This window comes from Poecilia reticulata, chromosome 13 (assembly GCF_904066995.2).
Source record: "Poecilia reticulata chromosome 13, P_reticulata-male-v2, whole genome shotgun sequence".
Taxonomy (NCBI): Eukaryota; Metazoa; Chordata; class Actinopteri; order Cyprinodontiformes; family Poeciliidae; genus Poecilia; species Poecilia reticulata.
Window position 1 is genome coordinate 16335665 of NC_088842.1, and position 26452 is coordinate 16362116.

A 26452-nucleotide genomic window follows, 5' to 3' on the forward strand; every position below is an offset into this window, starting at 1 on the left:
CTTCAGTACATCATTCTCGCATAAAATAACACCAAATCATATTATGTACAGCAGGGGTGTCAAACTCAAGGTCTTGAGGGCTGGTGTCCAGCAACATTTAGATGTGTTTCTGATGTCACATGGCTGGATCAGATGGGATGGTCATCAACTTGACTGCACTGAGAAGCTATTTCAGTAATATACTTAAGGTGTTTTAGACCAGACAGACATGTAAAAGTTGCAGTACACTGGCCCAGGAGGCCTGGAGTTTGACACCCCTGGTATACAGTATCATGTTACTCAGCAACACATTCTCTGATCGTTGCAGAAGATGTCAGCAAAGAGGTTTCAGAGAGCAAACATGATTCCAATTGTTATTGCTCCTTAGGTGAAGATAAAGAAGGATTTGATGTAAAATACTCCAATTCATTTAAAGGTGAGTTGTGACTTTATTATGCATAGGATTCCAGTGTTTATTAAAGGATTGTTTTTTCCTTTGTTTTGCTTTTTCACTTTTAAACTATTTTTATACTACACATTATTAGCATAGATCATGTTCGATGATCATTATAATCAGAATACCTTTCTTTTTCCAAAGGAGACAAGCAACTGCTCAAAATACAAAAGCTTATATTATATGCAGCATATATATATATATATATATATATATATATATTACTCAAATAGTTTTTTCTTGTTCCTGGAAAAACAATGAACAAAAACAATAGGGAGGACTGAGTTTTGAAATTACAAGTACAAAATAATGAGTTGCATTCAGTTGACAAAAAATGTTTAAGTAACCACAGAAAGACATACAATTAGATCAATTGACTGATTTTAATTTCATTTGCTACTATTTGATATATCTGCATTGTTTAAAGTTTATCCTACTTATTATGTGTACCTACAGGTAGAGGTGTGTTCAGCTAAAGGTGCTTTGCTCATACAGTTGGTGGACTTTATTTATGGAATAATTCAGTGTACATCCCTTCATTTCAGATTTCCAAAGTTGAACCGTCAGGCTGGTGATGTGGACATGCGGATCCTGTTCAACCAACCCTCCAGAGGTAATTTTGGTCTCCAACGACCAACTTATTCTCTAAAATAAAGTAATTGAAATGATATTAAATATTGTTCAAACACACATGTGTTGTGTAATACTAGATATGTTAGCTGCATAAAAAGGAGGACTGAGTTTTGGAATGACAAGTATAGAAGAATGAAAATTACATTTAGAAGCGCACATACACACACAGGTCCTGTGTAATACTCAAAATGTAAGGTGCAGGAATAGGGAGGACTGAGTTTTGAAATTACAAGTATAGAAGAATGAAAGTTACATTGAGGAGCACACATACACACAGGTCCTGTGTAATACTCAAAATGTAAGGTGCAGGAATAGGGAGGACTGTTTTCTACATTGGGAACAAACTCACATATAGTGAGTGTTCTTTACATTTCAGATTTCTAAAGATGAACTGTGTCAGGCTGGTGACGTGGATGCATGCGGATTTTGTTCAACCAACCCTTGCAGAGGTAATTTTGGTCTCCATCGACCAACTTATTCTCTAAAATAAAGTAATTGAAATCATATTAAGTACTGTTCAAACTCATAGGTGTTGTGTAATACTAAATATGTTAGCTGGATTAAAAGGGAGGACTGAGTTTTGAAATTACAAGTATAGAAGAATGAAAATTACATTTAGAAGCACACATACACACAGGTCCTGTGTAATACTCAAATGTAAGGTGCAGGAATAGGGAGGACTGAGTTTTGAAATTACAGGTACAGAAGAATGAAAGTTACATTGAGGAGCACACATACACACAGGTCCTGTGTAATACTCAAAATGTAAGGTGCAGGAATAGGGAGGACTGTTTTCTACATTGGGAACAAACTCACATTTAGTGAGTGTTCTTTACATTTCAGATTTCCAAAGATGAACTGTGTCAGGCTGATGACGTGGATTCATGCGGATTCTGTTCAACCAACCCTTGCAGAGGTAATTTTGGTCTCCATCGACCAACTTGTTCTTTAAAATAAAGTAATTGAAATGATATTAAGTACTGTTCAAATACATAGGTGTTGTGTAATACTAAATATGTTAGCTGGATTAAAAGGGAGGACTGAGTTTTGAAATTACTAGTATAGAAGAATGAAAATTACATTTAGAAGCACACATACACTCCTGATCAAAATCTTAAGACCAGTTAAAAAACTGCAAGAATTTACATTTCGCACTATTGGATCTTAAGAAGGTTCTAAGTAGAGCTTCACAATGTTAAAAGAAGAAATCAGCATAATAGACAAAAACTTTTGAGTGGGGATTTCATTGAAAACTGCATTTACACTCAAACATTTTTTCAGCTGATCAAAAGTTTAAAACCATAGCTCAAAAAAACCAGAGAAACCCCCCAAAACAGAAATCAGAGTGTCAAAAAAAGGACTCAGTAATGAGTAGCTCCACCATTCTTGTGGAGCTACAAGAATGGTAGCTCTTCAAGAATGATTGAAGTTGATGACTTCAACCATTTAGGCATGCTTGATGCCAATGTTTCCAGGAGGCTAGTGGAAACGTTGCTCCAAGTGTTGAAGATGGCTTCACGAAGGGTATTCACTGTCTGGAACTGATGTCCATTTTTGTAAACTTCCGTTGCCATCCATCCCCAAATGTTCTCAATTGGGTTTAGATCCGGGGAACATGCACGATGTTCAAAAAGAGTGATGTCATTCTCTTGGAAGAACTCCCTTGTCAGGCGGGCATTGTGAACTGCAGCATTGTCCTGTTGAAAAACCCAATCATTACCACACAGACAAGGGCCCTCAGTCATGAGGGATTCCCGCTGCAACATCTCCCCTTATGAACCTGCACAACCTGAAGCTCAATTGTTCCATTGAAGGAAAACGCACCCCAAATCATGATTGCGCCCCCACCACTGTGCCATGTAGAAAACATCTCAGGTGGGATCTCCTTGTCATGCCAATAACGTTGGAAGCCATCAGGACCATCAAGGTTAAATATTTTCTCATCAGAGAAGATAACTTTCTTGCACCTTTCAATGTCCCATGTTTGGCGCACCCTTGCAAAGTCCAAACGGGAAATTTTGTGGCGTTAAAGAAGACATGGCCTTTGAAGACGTTTTTTGTGTTTTGTTTCTGAAGCCCTTCTTTCTCTCGCAGATGCGGTCTGATGGTTATTGGGCTGCAGTCAGCACCAGTAATGGCCTTAATTTGGGTAGAGGATCGTCCCGTGTCTTGACGTACAGCCAATCGGATCCTGCGGCTCAGAGCTGGTGAAATTGTTTTGGGTCTACCACTTGACTTTTTTGTTCCATAACCCTCAGGATCATTTAAAAAATGGAAAATGACTTACTACATGATATGTCTTACTGCGTCTAACTTCAGCAGCGATGACACATTGTGAGAGGCCTTGCTTATGCAGCTCAGCAATCCTACTACGTTCAAAGTCGGTGTGCTTTTTTGCTTTTGCCATCACGAGGTCTTGACAGTGTAAAGACTTGACAGAAAATGACATGGAATCCAGAGTTTGGCACATCTTTTGGCTTTTAAAGACTATGGTCTTAAACTTTTGATCAGCTGAAAAAAATCATGTTTGAGTGTAAATGCAGTTTTCAGAAAATTGCCTGCTCAAAAGTTCTTGTCTCTTGCACTGATTTTTTCCTTTAACATTGTGAAGCTCTAATTTGGACTTAAGATCCAATAGTGCAAAATGCAAATTCTTGCAATTTTTTGACTGGTCTTAAGATTTTGATCAGGAGTACTCACAGGTCTTGTGTAATACTCAAAATGTAAGGTGCAGGAATAGGGAGGACTGAGTTTCGAAATTACAAGTACAGAAGAATGAAAGTTACATTGAGAAGCACAAATACTCAGGTCCTGTGTAATACTCAAAATGTGAGGTGCAGGAATAAGGACTGTTTTCTACATTGGGAACAAACTCACATTTAGTGAGTGTTCTTTACATTTCAGATTTCCAAAGATGAACTGTGTCAGGGTGGTGACATGGATGCATGTGGATTCTGTTCAACCAATCCTACACAGGTAATTTTGGTCTCAATCGACCAACTTATTCTCTAAAATAAAGTAATTGAAATGATATTAAGTACTGTTAAAACACATAGGTGTTGTCTAATATTAAATATGTTGGCTGCATAAAAAGAGAGGACTGAGTTTTGAAATTACAAGTATAGAAAAATGAAAATTGCATTTAGAAGCGCACATACACACAAGTCCTGTGTAATACTCAAAATGTAAGGTGCAGGAATAGGGAGGACTGAGTTTCGAAATTACAAGTACAGAAGAATGAAAGTTACATTGAGAAGGACACATACTCACAGGTCCTGTGTAATACTCAAAATGTAAGGTGCAGGAATAGGGAGGACTGTTTTCTACATTGGGAACAAACTCACATTTAGTGAGTGTTCTTTACATTTCAGATTTCCAAAGATGAACTGTGTCAGGCTGGTGACGTGGATGCATGCGGATTCTGTTCAACCAACCTTGCAGAGGTAATTTTGGTCTCCATCGACCAACTTATTTTCTAAGATAAAGTCTTTGAAATGATATTAAGTACCAGTGGTCCCCATCCTTTTTATCACCGCGGACCGGTGAAGACTTGGCCATTTTTCTGTGGCTCGGGTTCTTCTTTTTTTACCCCGAATTTCTCCTTACAACAATCTTAGAACGTTGCTTGCGATAATCGTAACCGTTCATCCTGCCATCTATGGCATGCTAAGACTGATCACATCCAGTCGTTGGAACATTGGGACTGCTCCGATCTAAAATCGGGCATATTCTCACAGCTTGTAGGGTTTTCCTTGATTGGGAGCTAGAACTCAACCTGTTCAATTTGACAGGCAGCCAATCAGAAAACGCTGTGACGTAGCTCATGGAGGGGAATCCCAAACAGCTGAGCTGACATGCCCAAAATGAGTCCGGTGGACATTGGAGATATGTAGAAACAGCATGAATGTTTATTCAGCATTTTGTACAAAGAATATCCACAGAAATGATGACGAGTGGAGTTGGAGCAAAATTGCTACCACAGTTGATAAACCTGGTAACTTTTCAGCTATCCATCATTAAATTAACGTGACACAAGGCTATTCATTCAGTCAAGGCTTGATGCTTACACTAGCTATATGCATTGCAGGTAGATTGTAGTTGTGACATCATTTTGTACTAAAGCCTGCTCACATGGCAAGATTTGCTCCTGTTATGTGGCTGGACACATAAACCTGTTGTACTTTTATCAGCTCTGTGGTCACAGAATTTGGAAAATCGTCTGACAATCCTAAAATCTTGCCGTGTGAACCAGACTTAAGACTTACAAGCTATACTCCTCTTTTCTCGTCTCGATCACTGCCATAATGCTCTCTGACTCTAGTCGCTATGCTAACGTTCACACATCCCTTCAATATAAGATTTGAAAATGCCACAAAAACGAATATTTATTTTCATGAAAATTTTAACTTACGACAATGACAAATTAATGGGAGTCCTGAGCTTGTTTCTCTGCAATGAGATGATCCGACCTTGGAAACGATGACACACAATGCAGAGGGTGTAATGGCAAAGCAGTTTGAAGCTCCTTTGCCTCATTTGTAAGCCGGTACATATTATGCAGAGTGGGCTTGGCACATGGGAGTCACCTACAAGTCCAGGATAAATCCACTCTCCTGTCTCTGGTCCTTTTCCCCTTTTCCAAAGAAACTTTCCTAACATATCGCTTTCATACTCATTGTGGGCTCAATGTTGGTGAGCAAGACGTAACCGAGAGAATCCAGTTAAAGGGTTTTCAAAATAAACGATCCTCCAAACTCAGACAATATGTAACACGAAAATATTTTTCTTGTGCGGCCCGGTACCAATTGGTTCACGGACTGGTACTGATCTGCGGCCTGTGGTTGGGGATGACTGTTAAGTACGGTTCAAACACACAGGTCTTGTGTAATACTTGATATGTAAGCTGCATAAAAAGGGAGGACTGAGTTTTGAAATTACATGTACAAAAGAATGAAAGGTACATTTAGAAGCGCACATACAGGTCCAGTGTAATACTCAAAATGTAAGGTGCCGGAATAAGGAGGACTACGTTTTGAAATTACAAGTACAGAAGAATGAAAGCTGTTTTAGAAGCGATCATACACACAGGTCCTGTGTAATACTCAAAATGTAAGGGGCAGGAATAGGGAGGACTGTTTTCTAAATTGGGAACAAACTCATATTCAGTGAGTGTTCTTTATATTTCAGATTTCCAAAGATGAACCGTGTCAGGCTGGTGACGTGGATTCAGGCGGGTCCTGTTCAATCAACCCTCCAGAGGTAATTTTGGTCTCCAACGACCAACTTATTTTCTAAAATACAGTTTTTGATATGATGTTAAGTACTGTTCAAACACACAAGTCTTGCGTAACACTTGATATGTAAGCTGCATAAAAGGAGAGAACTGAGGTTTGAAATTACAAGTACAAAAGAATGAAAGCTACATTTAGAAGCGCACATACACGCAGGTCCTGTGTAATACTCAAAATATAAGGTGCAGGAATAGTGAGGACTGAGTATTGAAATTACAAGTACAGAAAAATGAAAGTCACATTTAGGAGTGCACATACACACTGGTCTTGTGTAATACTCATCATGTAAGTTGCAGAAATTTGGAAACCTGAATTTTGAAATTACAGGTAGAAAAGAATGAAAATGACATTTAGAAACGCACATACACACAGGTCCTGTGTAATACTCAAAATATAAGGTGCAGGAATAGTGAGGACTGAGTATTGAAATTACAAGTACAGAAAAATGAAAGTCACATTTAGGAGTGCACATACACACTGGTCTTGTGTAATACTCATCATGTAAGTTGCAGAAATTTGGAAACCTGAATTTTGAAATTACAGGTAGAAAAGAATGAAAATGACATTTAGAAACGCACATACACACAGGTCCTGTGTAATACTCAAAATATAAGGTGCAGGAATAGTGAGAACTGAGTATTGAAATTACAAGTACAGAAAAATGAAAGTCACATTTAGGAGTGCACATACACACTGGTCTTGTGTAATATTCATCATGTAAGTTGCAGAAATTTGGAAACCTGAATTTTGAAATTACAGGTAGAAAAGAATGAAAATGACATTTAGAAACACACATACACACAGGTCCTGTGTAATACTCAAAATATAAGGTGCAGGAATAGTGAGGACTGAGTATTGAAATTACAAGTACAGAAAAATGAAAGTCACATTTAGGAGTGCACATACACACTGGTCTTATGTAATACTCATCATGTAAGTTGCAGAAATTTGGAAACCTGAATTTTGAAATTACAGGTTGAAAAGAATGAAAATTACATTTAGAAACGCACATACACACGGGTCCTGTGTAGTACTCAAAATATAAGGTGCAGGAATAGGGAGGACTGAGTATTGAAATTACAAGTACAGAAGAATGAAAGTCACATTTAGGAGTGGACATACACATGGGTCCAGTGTAATACTCAAAATGTAAGGTGCAGGAATAGGGAGGACTGTTCTCTACATTGGCAACAAACTCACATTTAGTGAGTGTTCTTTACATTTCAGATTTCCAAAGATGAACTGTGTCAGGCTGGTGACGTGGATGTATGCGGATCCAGTTCAACCAACCCTCCAGAGGTATTTTTGGTCTCCGACAACCAACTTTGTTTCTTATATAAAGTCATTGAAATAATATTAAGTACTATTCAAACACACTGGTCTTGTGTAATACTCATCATGTAAGGTGCAGAAATTTGGAGGACTGAGTTTTGAAATTACATGTAGAAAAGAATGAAAGTTAAGTTCAGATGAGCACAGACACATGGATCCTCTGTAATAAACTGGATAGGTTCATACATTAGGTGGACATTGTTTTATTTTTAGAAACAATCATTCAGTGTTTATCCCTTCATTTTAGCTCTCCATAGAGATGCCTTGTCAGGCTGCTGAGTTGGATGCATGCAAATTATTTTCTGGCAACTCACCTGACATAAGTTTTATCTCAATGACCTTTTTATTTTCAAAATTGTCATGAGAATACTAAGTACTGTTCAAACACATGGTTATTGCGATTCAAAACAATTAATCATAACAATTCATTGGTTTTGATACCTACACAAGTGTCAGGATCAAATTCTTATTTTAAGATTACACTTTTTTCGGTTAACGGTGGTTAACTGTGTGTGAGATCATGATATCATCCATGATGAAATGTCAAGTTTAGAAAAATGTTTTATTTGAAGGACTGTTTTCACCTCTGAAATGGAGTGGTGTGTGATGTAAAGGTAATTTTTTTGAGAATGGGAATTGGGTTCATCTTTTGAATATGATCTTCCATGTCTAGTTGTGCTGTATGTTGAAATTGAGTCATAGTGCAGCACTGACTTTTTAAATACTTATGCTACCTCCCTTTGTCAATTCTTACTTTTCTCTGTCTAGTTTGCAACCAGTCCCTGCACAAAATGTGTTATTGTAAATAAAAGGAGGACATCACTGGTAAGCTTTTAGTAGAAATATTCTTGCTGAAACGCTTTCAATGTATACAAAATATGTTTTTAATCAACAGGTCTGTCCAGAACAAAGTTCAAGTGAAGCGATATCATCAGAAGAGGAGTATGCTCCTGATTCCGTAGATGATTCAGACATCTCATGGGATGACAAATGCACTCCACAGAAATATGGACTAGTTATAGTCCATATTTCCATTTTTGGACTTCTTAATGCACATGAATTTTATGTTTTTTGTATGTGTATGCCATGGTCCTGATAAATAAAATTGGCCCTGACAATTACTGTTGGTGTCATGGGCGGAGCCAAGCACCTCATTATCGTTTGTCCTTTTAATACAGCATTGGGTCACATTCTTGTATTTTGAGTTCTGAAGTGTGTATCTAAATTTTTAAGTGAGATCTATGTTGTGTAACTCTAACAAGATTTTTGACAACTTACTACGTCTTTCTAGCATAAGTGGAAAGGGGTGTCCGTTTAGTGTTGCAAAAAACTGGTCTGAAAAAAGTGTCCTGCTAGTACACCAAAACCAGTATAGGTGTGTAGGTGTGTGTGTGTGTGTGTGTGTGTGTGTGTGCCTCATTGACATCCCATATTTCTGTGGGTTAAATTGACGGGAACTTTTTGCAAAATATGCCTCCGAGGCAGACAGGGCAAAGGTCAGTGAAACAGGGGCATGCCGCCATACTTTGGCCATGAGAACTCTCTCATGTGCACTACAGTGTGCAACGGCCAGTTTGTGTTGCCGAACCAATTTTTGATGTGAGTGTGTGTGGATTAAATGCTTGTGTGTGGGCCGTGCGTATGTGTGTCCATGTTTAATCCACAGATAATGAGGGGTGTGGATGATATTTCTTGAGTTTTAGCCTTGATGACAGCAGGCCTTTTCCATTAAACTACCCTGTCCCTCTTCTTTTCCTGCCTACCACTCCACCTCCTCCTGCCGACCTACATTTTCTTCTCTCCTCATCCTCTGCTGTCTTCTGCTTGTCCATCTCACCTCTCCATCTGTGCAGGGCCTTTTTCTCAACCTCAGCCCATTTATGTACAACCTCCCCTAACACTGTACTCATCTAATTTTGCTGTCACCCTCCCTCTTTTCTCCTCCTCTTCCCTTTTAGCAGTACGCTTTTTAAGGCCTATGTATGTGCTGACAGCTCCAATGAGCTGGTCTGCTGACAGACATTTCAAAAATGTACCAGAGCAATTACTCCCGCTCCTATGTGGACAAAGACACACACAAAACCAAATTCCAACATTGAGAAACATGTACTTAGAGTTTCAACACTTAACACCTGAGTGTACTAAGGAGCTCACAAAGCATAGAGAGAGGTTAGATGTTGTCAGAGAAGCAGAGTGCCTGATCTACAGTGTTGAAACAAAAAGACATTTAAAAAGAAATAAGCAAACAAAACACAGAAATGTTTCCAACTGCTGGATTTTAGTAGTCTGCTGTTAACATATAAATAAAGGGTATGCTATGACTTAAAAAATATCCATGGCAAACTAAGTTGTAGATCCGCCTTGTTTTACTTTATTTCGGACGTTAGTTATTATTCTGGTTTGTTTATTTTTGTGTGTAGTTACTCCTTGCTGATGAAGCGGTAACTTACACTTTGTGTTTTTCAAACACACAGCCTCTTAATACGTATTACGTGGATAATATTACCTTCTCCAGACTCCCTCTAGTGGTGTGGAGCACTTCTCTTTTGTAAATCAAGTTTGCAGCATTTCATACTTGTTATTGTTTTTGCCATTTGTGACATTTTCCCTTCTACTTTTTTTCTTGTTTGTATTTATTTTGTGGATTGTATATTTTTGCTTTCACTTTGATTCCAGCAATTCCAGCATATTTTGTGTTTGTGTATGAGTTTGCATCATTCATGGGTATTTCACACATTCATGTGTGTGTGTGGGGGGGGGCATGCGTGTGTGTGTGTGTGGGGGGGGTGTACGTGCGTGCGTGTGTGTGTCTACAGTGGTGCAATATCCACCCTACTCAAAGAAAAAAAAAAAAGAGGAAAAGATGGCATCCTAAACGGAAACGTGTGAGGATCTTATCTCTGTAACAGTACATGTGAGTGAAATAGAGAGGCAGGATATCAAATGCTGCCTTTCAGGAAGAGCCATTGTCAAGAAGGTTTATATTTTTAACTGTGCCAACAGAACAAAACAGGGGACATCTCAGAGGAAGTGTATGTGTGTGCAGCTTATCTTGATACTTATAGCATGACTTGCTTGACTTGCTCATGAAAACGAGAATATTAATAATAAGAAGGACTTTTTAAATCATTGTCATGTATTGGCATCAAAATTGAAATCTCTCAGCATAAAGCTTGATTATCTATGACTTGAAAATAGTGACATTTTGTTAATCCTTTTCACTTCAGATTGGTCTGCATGGTGGGCTTTTCACTCAAAGTTGGAAGGGGCTCACACCAACTCTTGCTGCTTTGCTGTAAGTGCTGTACAATTGGCGCTTTCACGTGTTGAAAAAAGTTTCTAATTTGTCTCTGGTTGCTGTTTTTTGAAAAGAGGGTTCTGACCAGTTGCTAATTTTAATGACAGAGTCACTAAGTCGATAACACTGAAGGGAAGCCTCTCTGCAAACAAAATGACACCATTTTTTTGTCATAAGTCCAATCGGCCAATTAGAGCCAATTTTGGCACACAATTTTGGTGAAGTATGTGTGAGGTTTTAGTGAGGGCTCTTGCAATGTTTCATGAATTGTCAAAGAAAAATATACAGAAGTAGCAAATCACTGTTAAGCCTTGCAAAGATAACCAGATTTGCCCATTCTAAGACTGTTTAGCTGGAAAAATAAGACAAGATAAAAAGATACTTTACAATATTATCATGTTCCCATTTCTTGATAATCTTTTTCATGATCAAAAAATAAATGTAGATACTTACTCTTACTGAGATTATCTAACTTTCAGATATCCTCTTACTTCGAACATAAAATGTCACAACCAACATCCCTGCTTACAACATGAGATTCAATTTCAACTACAGAAATGTGAGCCCTACCAAGACACAGGCATCTTTGTTAGAGCCGTGAGTTGGGCAAAATCTCTGCCCTTTTGACAATAGAGCCCAAGTAGCAGCTAATCATTTTTATTGGCTAAAGCACACAGTCTGTGGTTTAAGCCTTTTGAGAGGCAGATCTAACATTTCAGTTGGGACTCTCATTTACTCTTTTCACTCTCCTCTCATTTACTCCGAGCCTATTCCAACTCTTCTCTCTCTCTCCTGTTTTCCTCCTCTCTTAACTAGCTCTGTCGTTCTTTGGCTTTAAGAAGTTTATTCCATTCAGCCGCCCCATGTGAAACCAGCTAACTAATTCATCTCCAGACAAATTGCCAATCAGCTGAGGACAAAGAGAAGAGGAGAAAAGAGACTGGTCCTCAATAGAGCCAATCGCTGTTTTACTAAATGCTTCTTCAGAGTAGGAGGAGGGCAGAGCTGGGGGGAAGGACGGGAGGGCCGCTTTTAAATGCGCGTGTTTGTCTGGATGTCTGCGGTGTGGGTTAATTTTGGTTTGAAGGATTGTTTGTGTGTGTCAGTGGGGGAAATTGCATGTATGTGTGTGTGAGAATGCTAGGACGGTGTGTGTCCTCATCACCCCCTCCTGCCAGGGATCACGACTCTCTGTATGCAGAGGTTAATGACCTTGCCGTCCAATCACATTCTCCTGCCAGGGTCCCGTTGCTAGCAGCAACAGGTGGTCTGGCCAATTGATGTCCCACAGAGCAGAAAAGTATGAGGAGAAAGCAACGGGAAGACCGAGGATGGCCAAGAAGAGGAAGGAAAAAAAATAATAATTACCATTGTTTTTTCACTGATTTTTCAGACTTGCACTGTGAAATGCATTCAGGCTTTTCTTTTGTCATCCTTCATTATATAAATCCAGCTATAGTTCCTTAAACACATCAGCTCTAGAAACATAATAAATTTATAGCAGCACCCCCTTAGTTAAAAAATTAAAACAAACAAACTTGTAAAGGTTAGATATTTTTTTATGATAATTCCACAAATACAGAACCTTCCTCACCCTTTGGTATCCTGGTGAATATGTGCAAATACAACAAAAATAATTTAAATTAAAAATGATTTTGTCCATCCAGTGTCGCCATGAATTTAATTTATCCATCAAACTCATCTGTGTGGCATTCAATCAGTTCTTTATCTGACTGCAGATAAAGAACTGTCATGCAATTCTTCACAGTCTGCCTGACAATTTCCCTTTTCTATGTTTTCTGCTAACTGTAAAATATGTCCAAGAAGCTCAAAGGAAAGCTCATGAAAATCCCACATTACAAGACTTTTATAGATTTTCTGTCAGATTCTGCAATAAAATGCGGACATATGGCATTTGTACTCAGTATGAGACAAAGTGTCACATTTTGTTTCCCTTTGTAAAACAAACGAACAAAAAAAATCCAGCCCTGTGTTCATCAGTGCTTCTCAGAGGTTGTAGCGGTGACGTGGCTTCAGATGGCTACCTGTGGAGCAACTGCATCCCAATTATAGTCATGTTGTTGAGCTGCCATGACCCACTAACTCCATGTCATCATTAGTAACTACAGCATGACAAATTAACTCCTCTAAGTCAAAGGAAGTAGTCGTTTTTTTTCAGTAATAATGTGAATTTCTAAACGATAATATAAAAAACTCCATCCATGTTTTTATTTTAGACAAAAATCAGTAGACCTTCTTCACTGGGCTACATGACCCATTGCTATATAGCCCATCGTATGAGCAATTTTCAATCGCTATAAGTATGTATTCTTAATTTCCTGTGCAGACCAAGTTCCTGTCACCAAGTTTATGGACAGGAAGTGACCATGCACAGGAATAGAGAGACTGGCAAGTTTAACAATAAGTCAGTTATTAGCGCCAGCTTCTTTCTTTTAGTCCCTTCACTTCCCTCTTTCTATTTCTCTCTATTTCTCTCTGTCTCTGTCCAGTCATTAATTAAGCTGCAACAGACTCTGTAAAAGAGAAGAGGAAGCTTAAAGAAGAGCATTAGTTTAGGCTGAGTGCCCCTAACTTGCTAGACAAAGAGGGACCTGGCTCCAACATTTGTCTGATCATTAACTCAGTCATCTAGCCATGGCTATTAAGGCTGTCAAACCTCCTCTGTCTCTTTCTGTACTTATTCACACTTTTTGAGCTTTGTCTTCTCTGCACAGCACTGTCCATTTGTTTTGACCATGAACTTGTCAGTCGTCTCTTACTCAGCAGTGGCCCTAAAGTCTACAGCTCTGCTACTGTTCACTGTCAACACACATAAAAGCACAAAGAGAAATGCCGCCTTCAGGATCATTTCTTTGCATTATGTTTAGGAAGATGGTAAAAACAAAGGGATTAGATGTGACCATACATTACACTTAAAAAAAATAAATCAGGCAGTTTTGTACACTACTTAAACTATGGTAAATATATTTAGATGAAATAATAAAGTTGCATCAAATACAGACATTTACACAAGACAAAAAAAATAATAATCCAGCTGACAAAAAGAAGAGACAGCGTTTTGTCTGCCACAAAGGTTAATCACTTGTTAACTTCCTATTTCTGGCGGTTAGAACGGCGGCGCTCTCCACTCCCATTTTATTGCAATACGCAACACACTGCTGTAGTTAAATGCAGCAAAATGTGGAAAGGGTTATGAGGTATTACTGATGTAAGTAAGCCAGTGTCTGTTTAAAACTAGAGAATAAATCTAGCTTTATCATCTAGTTAAAACCGTTGGACTGAGTATGTGGGGACTCAGTCAAACAGACGTGGGATTCGTTTTTATGAAAGCAATCAGTGACCACAGCTGGCTTACAGTAGGTGAAATAGGGACAATCCAAATGAAATGTAAGGGTGGAGGTAAATTAGAACATTATTTAGCTTTAGGCAATTACTGAAGACTTAAAACTCTTACTATGTTCACTTTTTTTAAAAACCACCTATGAAAGAAATGTTATGCAAACAATCAGGATTAAATCATTGATGGTTTTCCAGGAAAGAAAAAGCTTGAAGTGACGTTATCCAGCAGCACAGTGTGCTCTCCTCCACTTTCCCAAATCACACAGTTGTACTTCTTAAGAACTGACTAGGACCTTAAATGGACATTAAGTCAGTCATTAATCTACTCTGGTCTTTGTGTTTCAGCAGTTCTAGCCAGGATTTCATCTTACCACAAGCACAAATATGCTTACAGCAGCACCCTGCCAGACAGCTTACGTATCTATCTGAATATTACGTACAGAACGTTCAACCATATCTCATCCTGCATGGATCAGAACCAGGATCAACAGTGACTGTGACAAGGCCAACAATGAGTGTTTCTGTGTGTGTGTGTGGGGTGTGTGTGCGTGTGTGTGTGTGTGTGTGTGTGTGTGTGTGTGCGTTGGTAAATGTGGTTTAGCAGGACATTTCGTCAGAATACACACAACACTAGCAGGACATTTTGAATTAACGGGACAGGAGCGGTGTCCTGCTAATTTTGACAAAAATCTAAAAGCGTAGAAAGGTTTCTATTGGTCTAATAACCCCAAAAATGCAAAAAAAACGAGATGTCCGTTTAATACACATAAACCTGATTTTGTGTATAATCTGTGTATCACCACAGCGCCCCCTATGGCAGGTTTGTGTAGTAGCAGGACCTCATGAATATTCACACAACCTCTCATTCTGATTGGTTGTCTGCCGGAAGGTCCTGCTAATTACTACAGTGTCTTTCTAATTCACGTGTCGCTGTTTACACACATGAATTGTGTGTAAATTGCCAACTCTTACACTGGGTATGAGATGGCAATATGATTACTCTGTGCTATAAGACTGAATATTTTATAAAGGTTAGTTGGATGCCTAAACCCAACCTTGGAATTTATGTGGCACCTAAAAATATACAGAAATTAATATATATTTTGATCAAATTTTGTTTAATTAAAATATTATGAATAATAAATGTGTGGAATAAGTGCATGGATTAAAATAAATATAAACCATAATAAAGCAATTTTTTCACCAAACTATTCCACTGCTAACAGTTTGTTGATTCTGGTCTGCTCTGCATCCCCAGAACCAAGCATTTTGAAGCAGAATTTAGCTTCAATGTACCACAAATCTTGAATAAACTTCCAGAAAACTGCAACACAGTTGAATTCCTTTAAATCAAGGCTAAAACCACACCAATTTACAGTTGTTTCTGAATCGTAATCATTGGTAGATGTATCAATATATTTTATGTATATGACTTTTTAGTTCTTTGATGTAAAGCACTTTGGCCTTGTGGCTGAAATATGCTATACAAATAAAATTGACTTGTCAGCAGTTTTCAGATCTTGCCAAAGAATCTCTGAGTTTATGTCTAGACTTTGACTTTGCCATTCTAACACATAAATATGTTTTTATTTAAACCATTCCATTGTAGATCTGGCTTTATGTTTAGGGTAGTTGTCCTTCTGGAAGGTGAACCTCTGCCCCAGCCTCAAGTCTTTTGCAGACTCCAGGTTCAGGTGTGTTCAGGTTTTCTTCCAAGATTACCCTGTATGTCGCTTAGTCCATCTTACAATCAACTCTAACAATCTTCCCTGTCCCTGAAGAAAAGAAGCACCCTCAGAGCAAGATGCTGCCACCACCATATTTGTCAGTGGGGAAGGTGTGTTCAGATTGATGTGCAGTGTTTGTTCTCCATCACAAATAGTGCTTTGCATTTTTGCCAAAAAGTTCATTTTGGTCTTGTCTTATCATTTTTGCTGTATCCCAATATGGCTTTTGGCAAACTGCAACTTCTCATAGTTATAGGGACTTCTTATAGTTTTCTTTATACCATGGCTTTTCTATTGCCACTCTTCTATAAAACCACATTTTTGCAGTGCATGACTAATAGTTATACTGTGGACAGATTCCCCCACCTGAGGTGTGGATATCTCTGCATTTCATCCAGATCCACCATGAGCTTCTTGGCTGTATCTCTGATCAGTGCTCTTCTTGCTCAGCTTGTAAGTTTAGGTGGATGACCTTTTCTTGGTAGGTTCACAGCTGTGTGATTTGCTCTTTCCATTTCCAGATGATTAATGGAACAGTACTCTGTGAGATGGCCTAAGCCTGCTTTAAGCTTCTCCACAACTTTATCCCTGTCCTGTCTGGTGTGTTCCTTGGACTTCATGCTGTTTGTTCCCCAATATTCTCTTAGCCAACTTTTGTGGCAGTCATAGAGGAGTTGAATTTTTTACCATTAGCAGTCAACTTCTGAAGACAATTGGTTGCATTTAGGGGAAGGGGACTGAATACTGGACTTTTACCTTTTATTTTCCATAAAATTCTGTGAAAATATATTTGCAGTTGTGACAAAATATGGAAAAGTTCAAGGGCTATGGATACTTTTGCAAGCCACTGTACTTACAAATAGTAAGGCAAGTCCAATGACAGAAACAAGGTCCAGACAATCAACAGATATGCACTGACAGCTCCATTTGACAAAGTCTTAGACTGAACCACAGCACAGAGGCAGTATTCATGATGGCACATAAGCAGGTCCCTAGAACCAGAGCAATAGCGACTCAGATTTGTAATACCAAGCAAGATATTCAGTGAATGCTATGCAATGAGTCCCTGAGACAATCTAGTAGCTAACACCAGGATGCAAGATGGTAGCATGATAAGAATACATGGAACGCCACAACCAAGTACCCAGAATAGTGTGAAGAAACATCTGAAGGGAATATAACCTTGAACACACCTCTTTAAAATGGGAAATGCCACACAAGGTGGTAGAAAACGAACAAGCTAAGATTCTGTGGGCCTTCCATATACAGGAGGACAAAACAGGAAAAGCAAACCAACTGAACATGGTGATCATTGAGCAGCAGAGCAAAGCAGTTATGATGTAGCTATCCTGAATGAACAGAAGGTACAGAAAAAAAACTAGAGAAATACCAATGACTAAAAAGAACCATCATCCTCCTAGAACCTGAGAAAAAATTTGTCCACATAAGTGGATGACTTATTTTGGATTGTCTAGTCCACAATACTAAATTTTGCTCTAGATGGGGTCTGGTGTCCACACGTTAGGCCATTATTTTATGACTTAGTGGTGGTGGAAGATTATAACACATTACAGGTTAGACTCAAGATGTTCAGTGTTTCTTTTGTTGTGTAAGTTTACAAAAGTTAGCAACTGTATAGCTTTACCATGGTGCTAAACATGGTGATTTAAAATGAATAAGTATTTTTCTGAGAAAAATGATGTCCAGATATCATGTAAAAAGATAATTCTTTGTTTTTGCAATCATTAGGTCCCAACCAACCCAAATATCAGACGAATTAATAATGCATGCCATGCAAGAGTTTGGGTCTTAGGTGGTTACAAAGAATGTGGAAGTTGAAGTCAACAGTAGTGCCTGTGGTCACTGAAACCCTCAGGGTAATGACCCCTAAACTGGAAGAGTGACTCAAACAAATACCTGGAGATACATCAAACCTCTTGATACAGAGAAGCACACCTTTGGGAACTGCTAATATACTGTGAAGACCACTCACGCTCCAAGGCTTGTGGTAGAGGACCCAAGCTTTTTTTTAAATTTAATTTCCCTTTTAGGATCAATAAAGTATTTTTGAATTTGAAAGAAGGGATAACCAGTCATCGAGTAATACAGAATTACAAATATAAAAATAAAAAGCATTTATTTAAAAAATATTTAAAGTGCCAAAAATATCATGATTACTTATGTTACTGTTAGCACAAAACTTTTAAAATGTATATTTTGTCGTTATCTCAATGTCACTACTCTGCATACATGTAGATTGTCTAGGTAGTCTAAATTGTCTATTGGCAGGTACATCAGCCAACCTTTTCCTGCAGGTGTTGTGTCTGCCATTAGACAACAGTTTATATTGGATTTTTATCATAAAAACAGTTTGTTTTTAAGATAGTGTTTGGAACTGCCCTGCTGCTGAAATGTGCTATACAAATAAACATGATTAATTGATTGAACAGAAATGATTAAAAGAAGTGACATTGCTGGTGGGAGATACCATCTAACTGTTGCCTCTTAAATAAAGAAAAATGTATGATAAACTATTTAACTTTGAAATATTGAATGAAAGTTACAAAATATTACTCAAATAGTTTTTTCTTATTCCTGGAAAAAAAATCAGACCTTGTGTGCTTCAGAAACAAAATGGAATTCTCCTTTTGTTGTATCCCTCCTCCTCTATCAACTTGGTACAATCCGACAAGTCCAGGTGCAAGCCATTAGTATTAATTTAACTTGTTTCATTTGTTTTGCGTGGAGAAAGAGGTAAGACTCATACAGAATCTCTTAAGACATTTAAGTACATATAGTTTAGTAATTTTGCAGAATGTTGTAGGTTACTTGATGCTTGGATACACCAAAGCATCTGATTTGCAGCAGTTTAGCTAGTAATTACCAACCATGTTAGCCAGTGTACCAGAGTTTAAAGGGAAGGTGGCTCACTCCAGAATGAGATAAAACTGTATTTGGTCATTTTCTGTACATTAGTGAGTGATATTGTTTCACAGGCACAAATCCTAGATAGTAATCATTAGTATTAAGATGATGTTTTAATTTTTAAAAAGATTTTGAGAACCTGTCAATAGAAAGTCAATTATGTAGAACTGTGTACTTCAGTACATCATTTTCGCATAAAATAACACCAAATCATATTATGTACAGCAGGGGTGTCAAACTCAAGGTCTTGAGGGCTGGTGTCCAGCAACATTTAGATGTGTTTCTGATGTCACATGGCTGGATCAGATGGGATGGTCATCAACTTGACTGCACTGAGAGGCTATTTCAGTAATATACTTAAGGTGTTTTAGACCAGACAGACATGTAAAAGTTGCAGTACACTGGCCCATGAGGCCTGGAGTTTGACACCCCTGGTGTACAGTATCATGTTGTTACTCAGCAACACATTCTCTGATCTTTGCAGAAGATGTCAGCAAAGAGGTCTCAGAGAGCAAACATGATTCCAATTGTTATTGCTCCTTAGGTGAAGATAAAGAAGGATTTGATGTAAAATACCCCAATTCATTTAAAGGTAAGTTGTGACTTTATTATGCATAGGATTCCAGTGTTTATTAAAGGATTGTTTTTTCCTTTGTTTTGCTTTTTCACTTTTAAACTATTTTTATACTACACATTATTAGCATAGATCATGTTCGATGATCATATATATATATATATATATATATATATATATATATATATATATATATATATATATATATATATATATATATATATAATGTGTGTTTATATATATATGTATGAGGACTGAGTTTTGAAATTACAAGTACAAAATAATGAGTTGCATTCAGTTGACAAAAAATGTTTAAGTAACCACAGAAAGACATACAATTAGATCAATTGACTGATTTTGAAAAATGTTAATTTCATTTGCTACTATTTGATATATCTGCAATGTTTAAAGTTTATCCTACTTATTATGTGTGCCTACAGGTAGAGGTGTGTTCAGCTAAAGGTGCTTTGCTCATACAGTTGGTGGACTTTATTTATGGAATAATTCAGTGTACATCCCTTCATTTCAGATTTCCAAAGTTGAACTGTCAGGCTGGTGATGTGTACATGCGGATCCTGTTCAACCAACCCTCCAGAGGTAATTTTGGTCTCCAACGACCAACTTATTCTCTAAAATAAAGTAATTGAAATGATATTAAATATTGTTCAAACACACATGTGTTGTGTAATACTAGATATGTTAGCTGCATAAAAAGGAGGACTGAGTTTTGAAAGGACAAGTATAGAAGAATGAAAATTACATTTAGAAGTGCACATACACACAGGTCCTGTGTAATACTCAAAATGTAAGGTGCAGGAATAGGGAGGACTGAGTTTTGAAATTACAAGTACGGAAGAATGAAAGTTACATTGAGGAGCACACATACACACAGGTCCTGTGTAATACTCAAAATGTAAGGTGCAGGAATAGGGAGGACTGTTTTCTACAATGGGAACAAACTCACATATAGTGAGTGTTCTTTACATTTCAGATTTCCAAAGATGAACTGTGTCAGGCTGGTGACGTGGATGCATGCGGATTCTGTTCAATCAACCCTTGCAGATGTAATTTTGGTCTCCATCGACCAACTTATTCTCTAAAATAAAGTAATTGAAATGATATTAAGTACTGTTCAAACACATAGGTGTTGTGTAATACTAAATATGTTAGCTGGATTAAAAGGGAGGACTGAGTTTTGAAATTACAAGTATAGAAGAATGAAAATTACATTTAGAAGCACACATACACACAGGTCCTGTGTAATACTCAAAATGTAAGGTGCAGGAATAGGGAGGACTGAGTATTGAAATTACAAGTACAGAAGAATGAAAGTTACACTGAGGAGCACACATACACACAGGTCCTGTGTAATACTCAAAATGTAAGGTGCAGGAATAGGGAGGACTGTTTTCTACATTGGGAACAAACTCACATTTAGTGAGTGTTCTTTACATTTCAGATTTCCAAAGATGAACTGTGTCAGGCTGGTGATGTGGATGCATGCGGATTCTGTTCAACAAAAGCTTGCAGAGGTAATTTTGGTCTCCATCGACCAACTTGTTCTCTAAAATAAAGTAATTGAAATGATATTAAGTACTGTTCAAACACGTAGGTGTTGTGTAATACTAAATATGTTAGCTGGATTAAAAGGGAGGACTGAGTTTCGAAATTACTAGTATAGAAGAATGAAAATTACATTTAGAAGCACACATACACTCCTGATCAAAATCTTAAGACCAGTTAAGACCAATTAAAAAACTGCAAGAATTTGCATTTCGCACTATTGGATCTTAAGAAGGTACTAAGTAGAGCTTCACAATGTTAAAAGAAGAAATCAGCATAAGAGACAAAAACTTTTGAGTGGGGAATTCATTGAAAACTGCATTTACACTCAAACATGATTTTTTTCAGCTGATCAAAAGTTTAAAACCATAGCTCAAAAAAACCAGAGAACCCCCCCAAAATAGAAATCAGAGTGTCAAAAAAAGGATTCGGTAATGAGTAGCTCCACCATTCTTGTGGAGCTACAAGAATGGTAGCTCTTCAAGAATGATTGAAGTTGATGACTTCAATCGTTTAGGCATGCTTGATGCCAATGTTTCCAGGAGGCTAGTGGAAATGTTGCTCCAAGTGTTGAAGATGGCTTCACGAAGGGCATTCACTGTCTGGAACTGATGCCCATTTTTGTAAACTTCCGTTGCCATCCATCCCCAAATGTTCTCAATTGGGTTTAGATCCGGGGAACATGCACGATGGTCAAAAAGAGTGATGTCATTCTCTTGGAAGACCTCCTTTGTCAGGCGGGCATTGTGAACTGCAGCATTGTCCTGTTGAAAAACCCAATCATTACCACACAGACAAGGGCCCTCAGTCATGAGGGATTCCCGCTGCAACATCTCCACATAGCCAGCTGCTGTTTGACGCCCCTGCACAACCTGAAGCTCAATTGTTCCATTGAAGGAAAACGCACCCCAAATCATGATGGCGCCCCCACCACTGTGCCATGTAGAAAACATCTCAGGTGGGATCTCCTTGTCATGCCAGTAACGTTGGAAGCCATCAGGACCATCAAGGTTAAATGTTTTCTCATCAGAGAAGATAACTTTCTTCCACCTTTCAATGTCCCATGTTTGGCGCACCCTTGCAAAGTCCAAACGGGAAATTTTGTGGCGTTGAAGAAGACATGGCCTTTGAAGACGTTTTTTGTTTTTTGTTTCTTGTTTCTGAAGCCCTTCTCTCTCTCGCAGATGCAGTCTGATGGTTATTGGGCTGCAGTCAGCACCAGTAATGGCCTTAATTTGGGTAGAGGATCGTCCCGTGTCTTGACGTACAGCCAATCAGATTCTGCGGCTCAGAGCTGGTGACATCTTTTTGGGTCTACCACTTGACTTTTTGTTCCATAACCCTCAGGATCATTTAAAAAATGCAAAATGACTGTCTTACTGCGTCTAACCTCAGCAGCGATGGCACATTGTGAGAGGCCTTGCTTATGCAGCTCAGCAATCCTACTACGTTCAAAGTCAGTGTGCTTTTTTGCTTTTGCCATCACGAGGTCTTGACAGTGTAAAGACTTGACAGAAAATGACATGGAATCCAGAGTTTGGCACATCTTTTGGCTTTTAAAGACTATGGTCTTAAACTTTTGATCAGCTGAAAAAAATCATGTTTGAGTGTAAATGCAGATTTCAGAAAATTGCCTGCTCAAAAGTTCTTGTCTCTTGCACTGATTTTTTTCTTTAACATTGTGAAGCTCTAATTAGGACCTTCTTAAGATTTAATAGTGCAAAATGCAAATTCTTGCAATTTTTTGACTGGTCTTAAGATTTTGATCAGGAGTACTCACAGGTCTTGTGTAATACTCAAAATGTAAGGTGCAGGAATAGGGAGGACTGAGTTTCGAAATTACAAGTACAGAAGAATGAAAGTTACATTGAGAAGCACAAATACTCAGGTCCTGTGTAATACTCAAAATGTGAGGTGCAGGAATAAGGACTGTTTTCTACATTGGGAACAAACTCACATTTAGTGAGTGTTCTTTACATTTCAGATTTCCAAAGATGAACTGAGTCAGGGTGGTGACGTGGATGCATGTGGATTCTGTTCAACCAACCCTCCAGAAGTAATTTTGGTCTCAATCGACCAACTTATTCTCTAAAATAAAGTAATTGAAATGATATTAAGTACTGCTAAAACACATAGGTGTTGTCTAATATTAAATATGTTGGCTGCATAAAAAGAGAGGACAGAGTTTTGAAATTACAAGTATAGAAAAATGAAAATTGCATTTAAAAGCGCACATACACACAGGTCCTGTGTAATACTCAAAATGTAAGGTGCAGGAATAGGGAGGACTGAGTTTCGAAATTACAAGTACAGAAGAATGAAAGTTACATTGAGAAGGACACATACTCACAGGTCCTGTGTAATACTCAAAATGTAAGGTGCAGGAATAAAGAGGACTGTTTTCTACATTGGGAACACACTCACATTTAGTGAGTGTTCTTTACATTTCAGATTTCCAAAGATGAACTGTGTCAGGCTGGTGATGTGGATGCATGCGGATTCTGTTCAACCAACCTTGCAGAGGTAATTTTGGTCTCCATCGACCAACTTATTTTCTAAGATAAAGTCTTTGAAATGATATTAAGTACCAGTGGTCCCCATCCTTTTATCACCGCGGACCGGTGAAGACTTGGCAATTTTTCTGTGGCTCGGGTTCTTCTTTTTTACCCCGAATTTCCCCTTACAACAATCTTAGAACGTTGCTTGCGATAATCGTAACCGTTCATCCTGCCATCTATGGCATGCTAAGACTGATCGCATCCAGTCGTTGGAACATTGGGACTGCTCCGATCTAAAATCGGGCATATTCTGACAGCTTGTAGGGTTTTCCTTGATTGGGAGCTAGAACTCAACCTGTTTAATTTGACAGGCAGCCAATCAGAAAGCGCTGTGACATAGCTCATGGAGGGGAATCCCAAACAGCTGAGCTGACATTCCCAAAATGAGTCCAGTGGACATCGGAGATATGTGGAAACAGCATGAATGTTTATTCAGCATTTCGTACAAAGAATATCCACAGAAATGATGACGAGTGGAGTTGGAGCAAAATTGCTACCACAGTTGATAAACCCGGTAACTTTTCAGCTATCCATCATTAAATTAACGTGACACAAGGCTATTCATTCAGTCAAGGCTTGATGCTTACACTAGCTATATGCATTGCAGGTAGATTGTAGTTGTGACATCATTTTGTACTAAAGCCTGCTCACATGGCAAGATTTGCTCCTGTTATGTGGCTAGACACACAAACCTGTTGTACTTTTATCAGCTCTGTGGTCACAGAATTTGGAAAATCGTCTGACAATCCTAAAATCTTGCCGTGTGAACCAGACTTAAGACTTACAAGCTATACTCCTCTTTTCTGGTCTCGATCACTGCCATAATGCTCTCTGACTCTGGTCGCTATGCTAACGTTCACACATCCCTTCAATATAAGATTTGAAAATGCCACAAAAACAAATGTTTATTTTCATGAAAATTTTAACTTACGACAATGACAAATTAATGGGAGACCTGAGCTTGTTTCTCTGCAATGAGATGATCCCACCTTGGAAACGATGACACACAATGCAGAGGGTGTAATGGCAAAGCAGTTTGAAGCTCCATTGACTCATTTGTAAGCCGGTACATATTATGCAGAGTGGGCTTGGAACATGGGAGTCACCTACAGGTAAAGGATAAATCCACTCTCCTGTCTCTGGTCCTTTTCCCCTTTTCCAAAGAAACTTTCCAAACATATCGCTTTCTTACTCATTGTGGGCTCAATGTTGGTGAGCAAGACGTAACCAAGAGAATCCGGTTAAAGGGTTTTCAAAATAAACGATCCTCCATACTCAGACAATATGTAACACGAAAATATTTTTCTTGTGCGGCCCGGTACCAATTGGTTCACGGACTGGTACTGATCTGCGGCCCTGTGGTTGGGGATGACTGTTAAGTACGGTTCAAACACACAGGTCTTGTGTAATACTTGATATGTAAGCTGCATAAAAAGGGAGGACTGAGTTTTGAAATTACATATACAAAAGAATGAAAGTTACATTTAGAAGCGCACATACACACAGGTCCAGTGTAATACTCAAAATGTAAGGTGCCGGAATAAGGAGGACTACGTTTTGAAATTACAAGTACAGAAGAATGAAAGCTGCTTTTAGAAGCGATCATACACACAGGTCCTGTGTAATACTCAAAATGTAAGGGGCAGGAATAGGGAGGACTGTTTTCTAAATTGGGAACAAACTCATATTCAGTGAGTGTTCTTTATATTTCAGATTTCCAAAGATGAACGGTGTCAGGCTGGTGACGTGGATTCAGGCGGGTCATGTTCAATCAACCATCCAGAGGTAATTTTGGTCTCCAACGACCAACTTATTTTCTAAAATACAGTTTTTGATATGATGTTAAGTACTGTTCAAACACACAAGTCTTGCGTAACACTTGATATGTAAGCTGCATAAAAGGAGAGAACTGAGGTTTGAAATTACAAGTACAAAAGAATGAAAGCTACATTTAGAAGCGCACATACACGCAGGTCCTGTGTAATACTCAAAATGTGAGGTGCAGGAATAGGGAGGACTGAGTATTGAAATTACAAGTACAGAAAAATTAAAGTCACATTTAGGAGTGCACATACACACTGGTCTTGTGTAATACTCATCATGTAAGTTGCAGAAATTTGGAAAGCTGAATTTTGAAATTACAGGTAGAAAAGAATGAAATTACATTTAGAAACGCACATACACACAGGTCCTGTGTAATACTCAAAATATAAGGTGCAGGAATAGTGAGGACTGAGTATTAAAATTACAAGTACAGAAAAATTAAAGTCACATTTAGGAGTGCACATACACACTGGTCTTGTGTAATACTCATCATGTAAGTTGCTGAAATTTGGAAACCTGAATTTTGAAATTACAGGTTGAAAAGAATAAAAATTACATTTAGAAATGCACATACACACAGGTCCTGTGTAATACTCAAAATATAAGGTGCAGGAATAGTCAGGACTGAGTATTGAAATTACAAGTACAGAAAAATTAAAGTCACATTTAGGAGTGCACATACACACTGGTCTTGTGTAATACTCATCATGTAAGTTGCAGAAATTTGGAAAGCTGAATTTTGAAATTACAGGTAGAAAAGAATGAAAATTACATTTAGAAACGCACATACACACAGGTCCTGTGTAATACTCAAAATATAAGGTGCAGGAATAGTGAGGACTGAGTATTGAAATTACAAGTACAGAAAAATTAAAGTCACATTTAGGAGTGCACATACACACTGGTCTTGTGTAATACTCATCATGTAAGTTGC

The 26452-nt window shown here is 38.2% G+C and overlaps 2 long non-coding RNA genes across 4 annotated transcripts; both read left to right on the forward strand.

The window, feature by feature from the left end:
- The first annotated feature begins 655 nt into the window (after positions 1-655).
- On the forward strand, positions 656-4367 carry LOC145554584 (uncharacterized). Of its 2 annotated transcripts, none has more exons than XR_014090571.1 (4): positions 656-1046; positions 1443-1515; positions 1910-1982; positions 3161-3328. It is a non-coding gene; the product is annotated as an uncharacterized LOC145554584 (long non-coding RNA). The 2 variants fall into 2 exon arrangements; XR_014090570.1 differs by lacking the exon at positions 3161-3328 and adding an exon at positions 3971-4367 and having other exon boundaries at positions 657-1046.
- Positions 4368-4386: 19 nt separating this feature from the next.
- LOC145554583 (uncharacterized) lies at positions 4387-8841 on the forward strand. 2 transcript variants are annotated; one of them, XR_014090569.1, is made up of 5 exons: positions 4387-4509; positions 6254-6325; positions 7585-7656; positions 8458-8514; positions 8585-8841. It is a non-coding gene; the product is annotated as an uncharacterized LOC145554583 (long non-coding RNA). The 2 variants fall into 2 exon arrangements; XR_014090568.1 differs by having other exon boundaries at positions 8458-8841.
- Positions 8842-26452: the final 17611 nt, after the last annotated feature.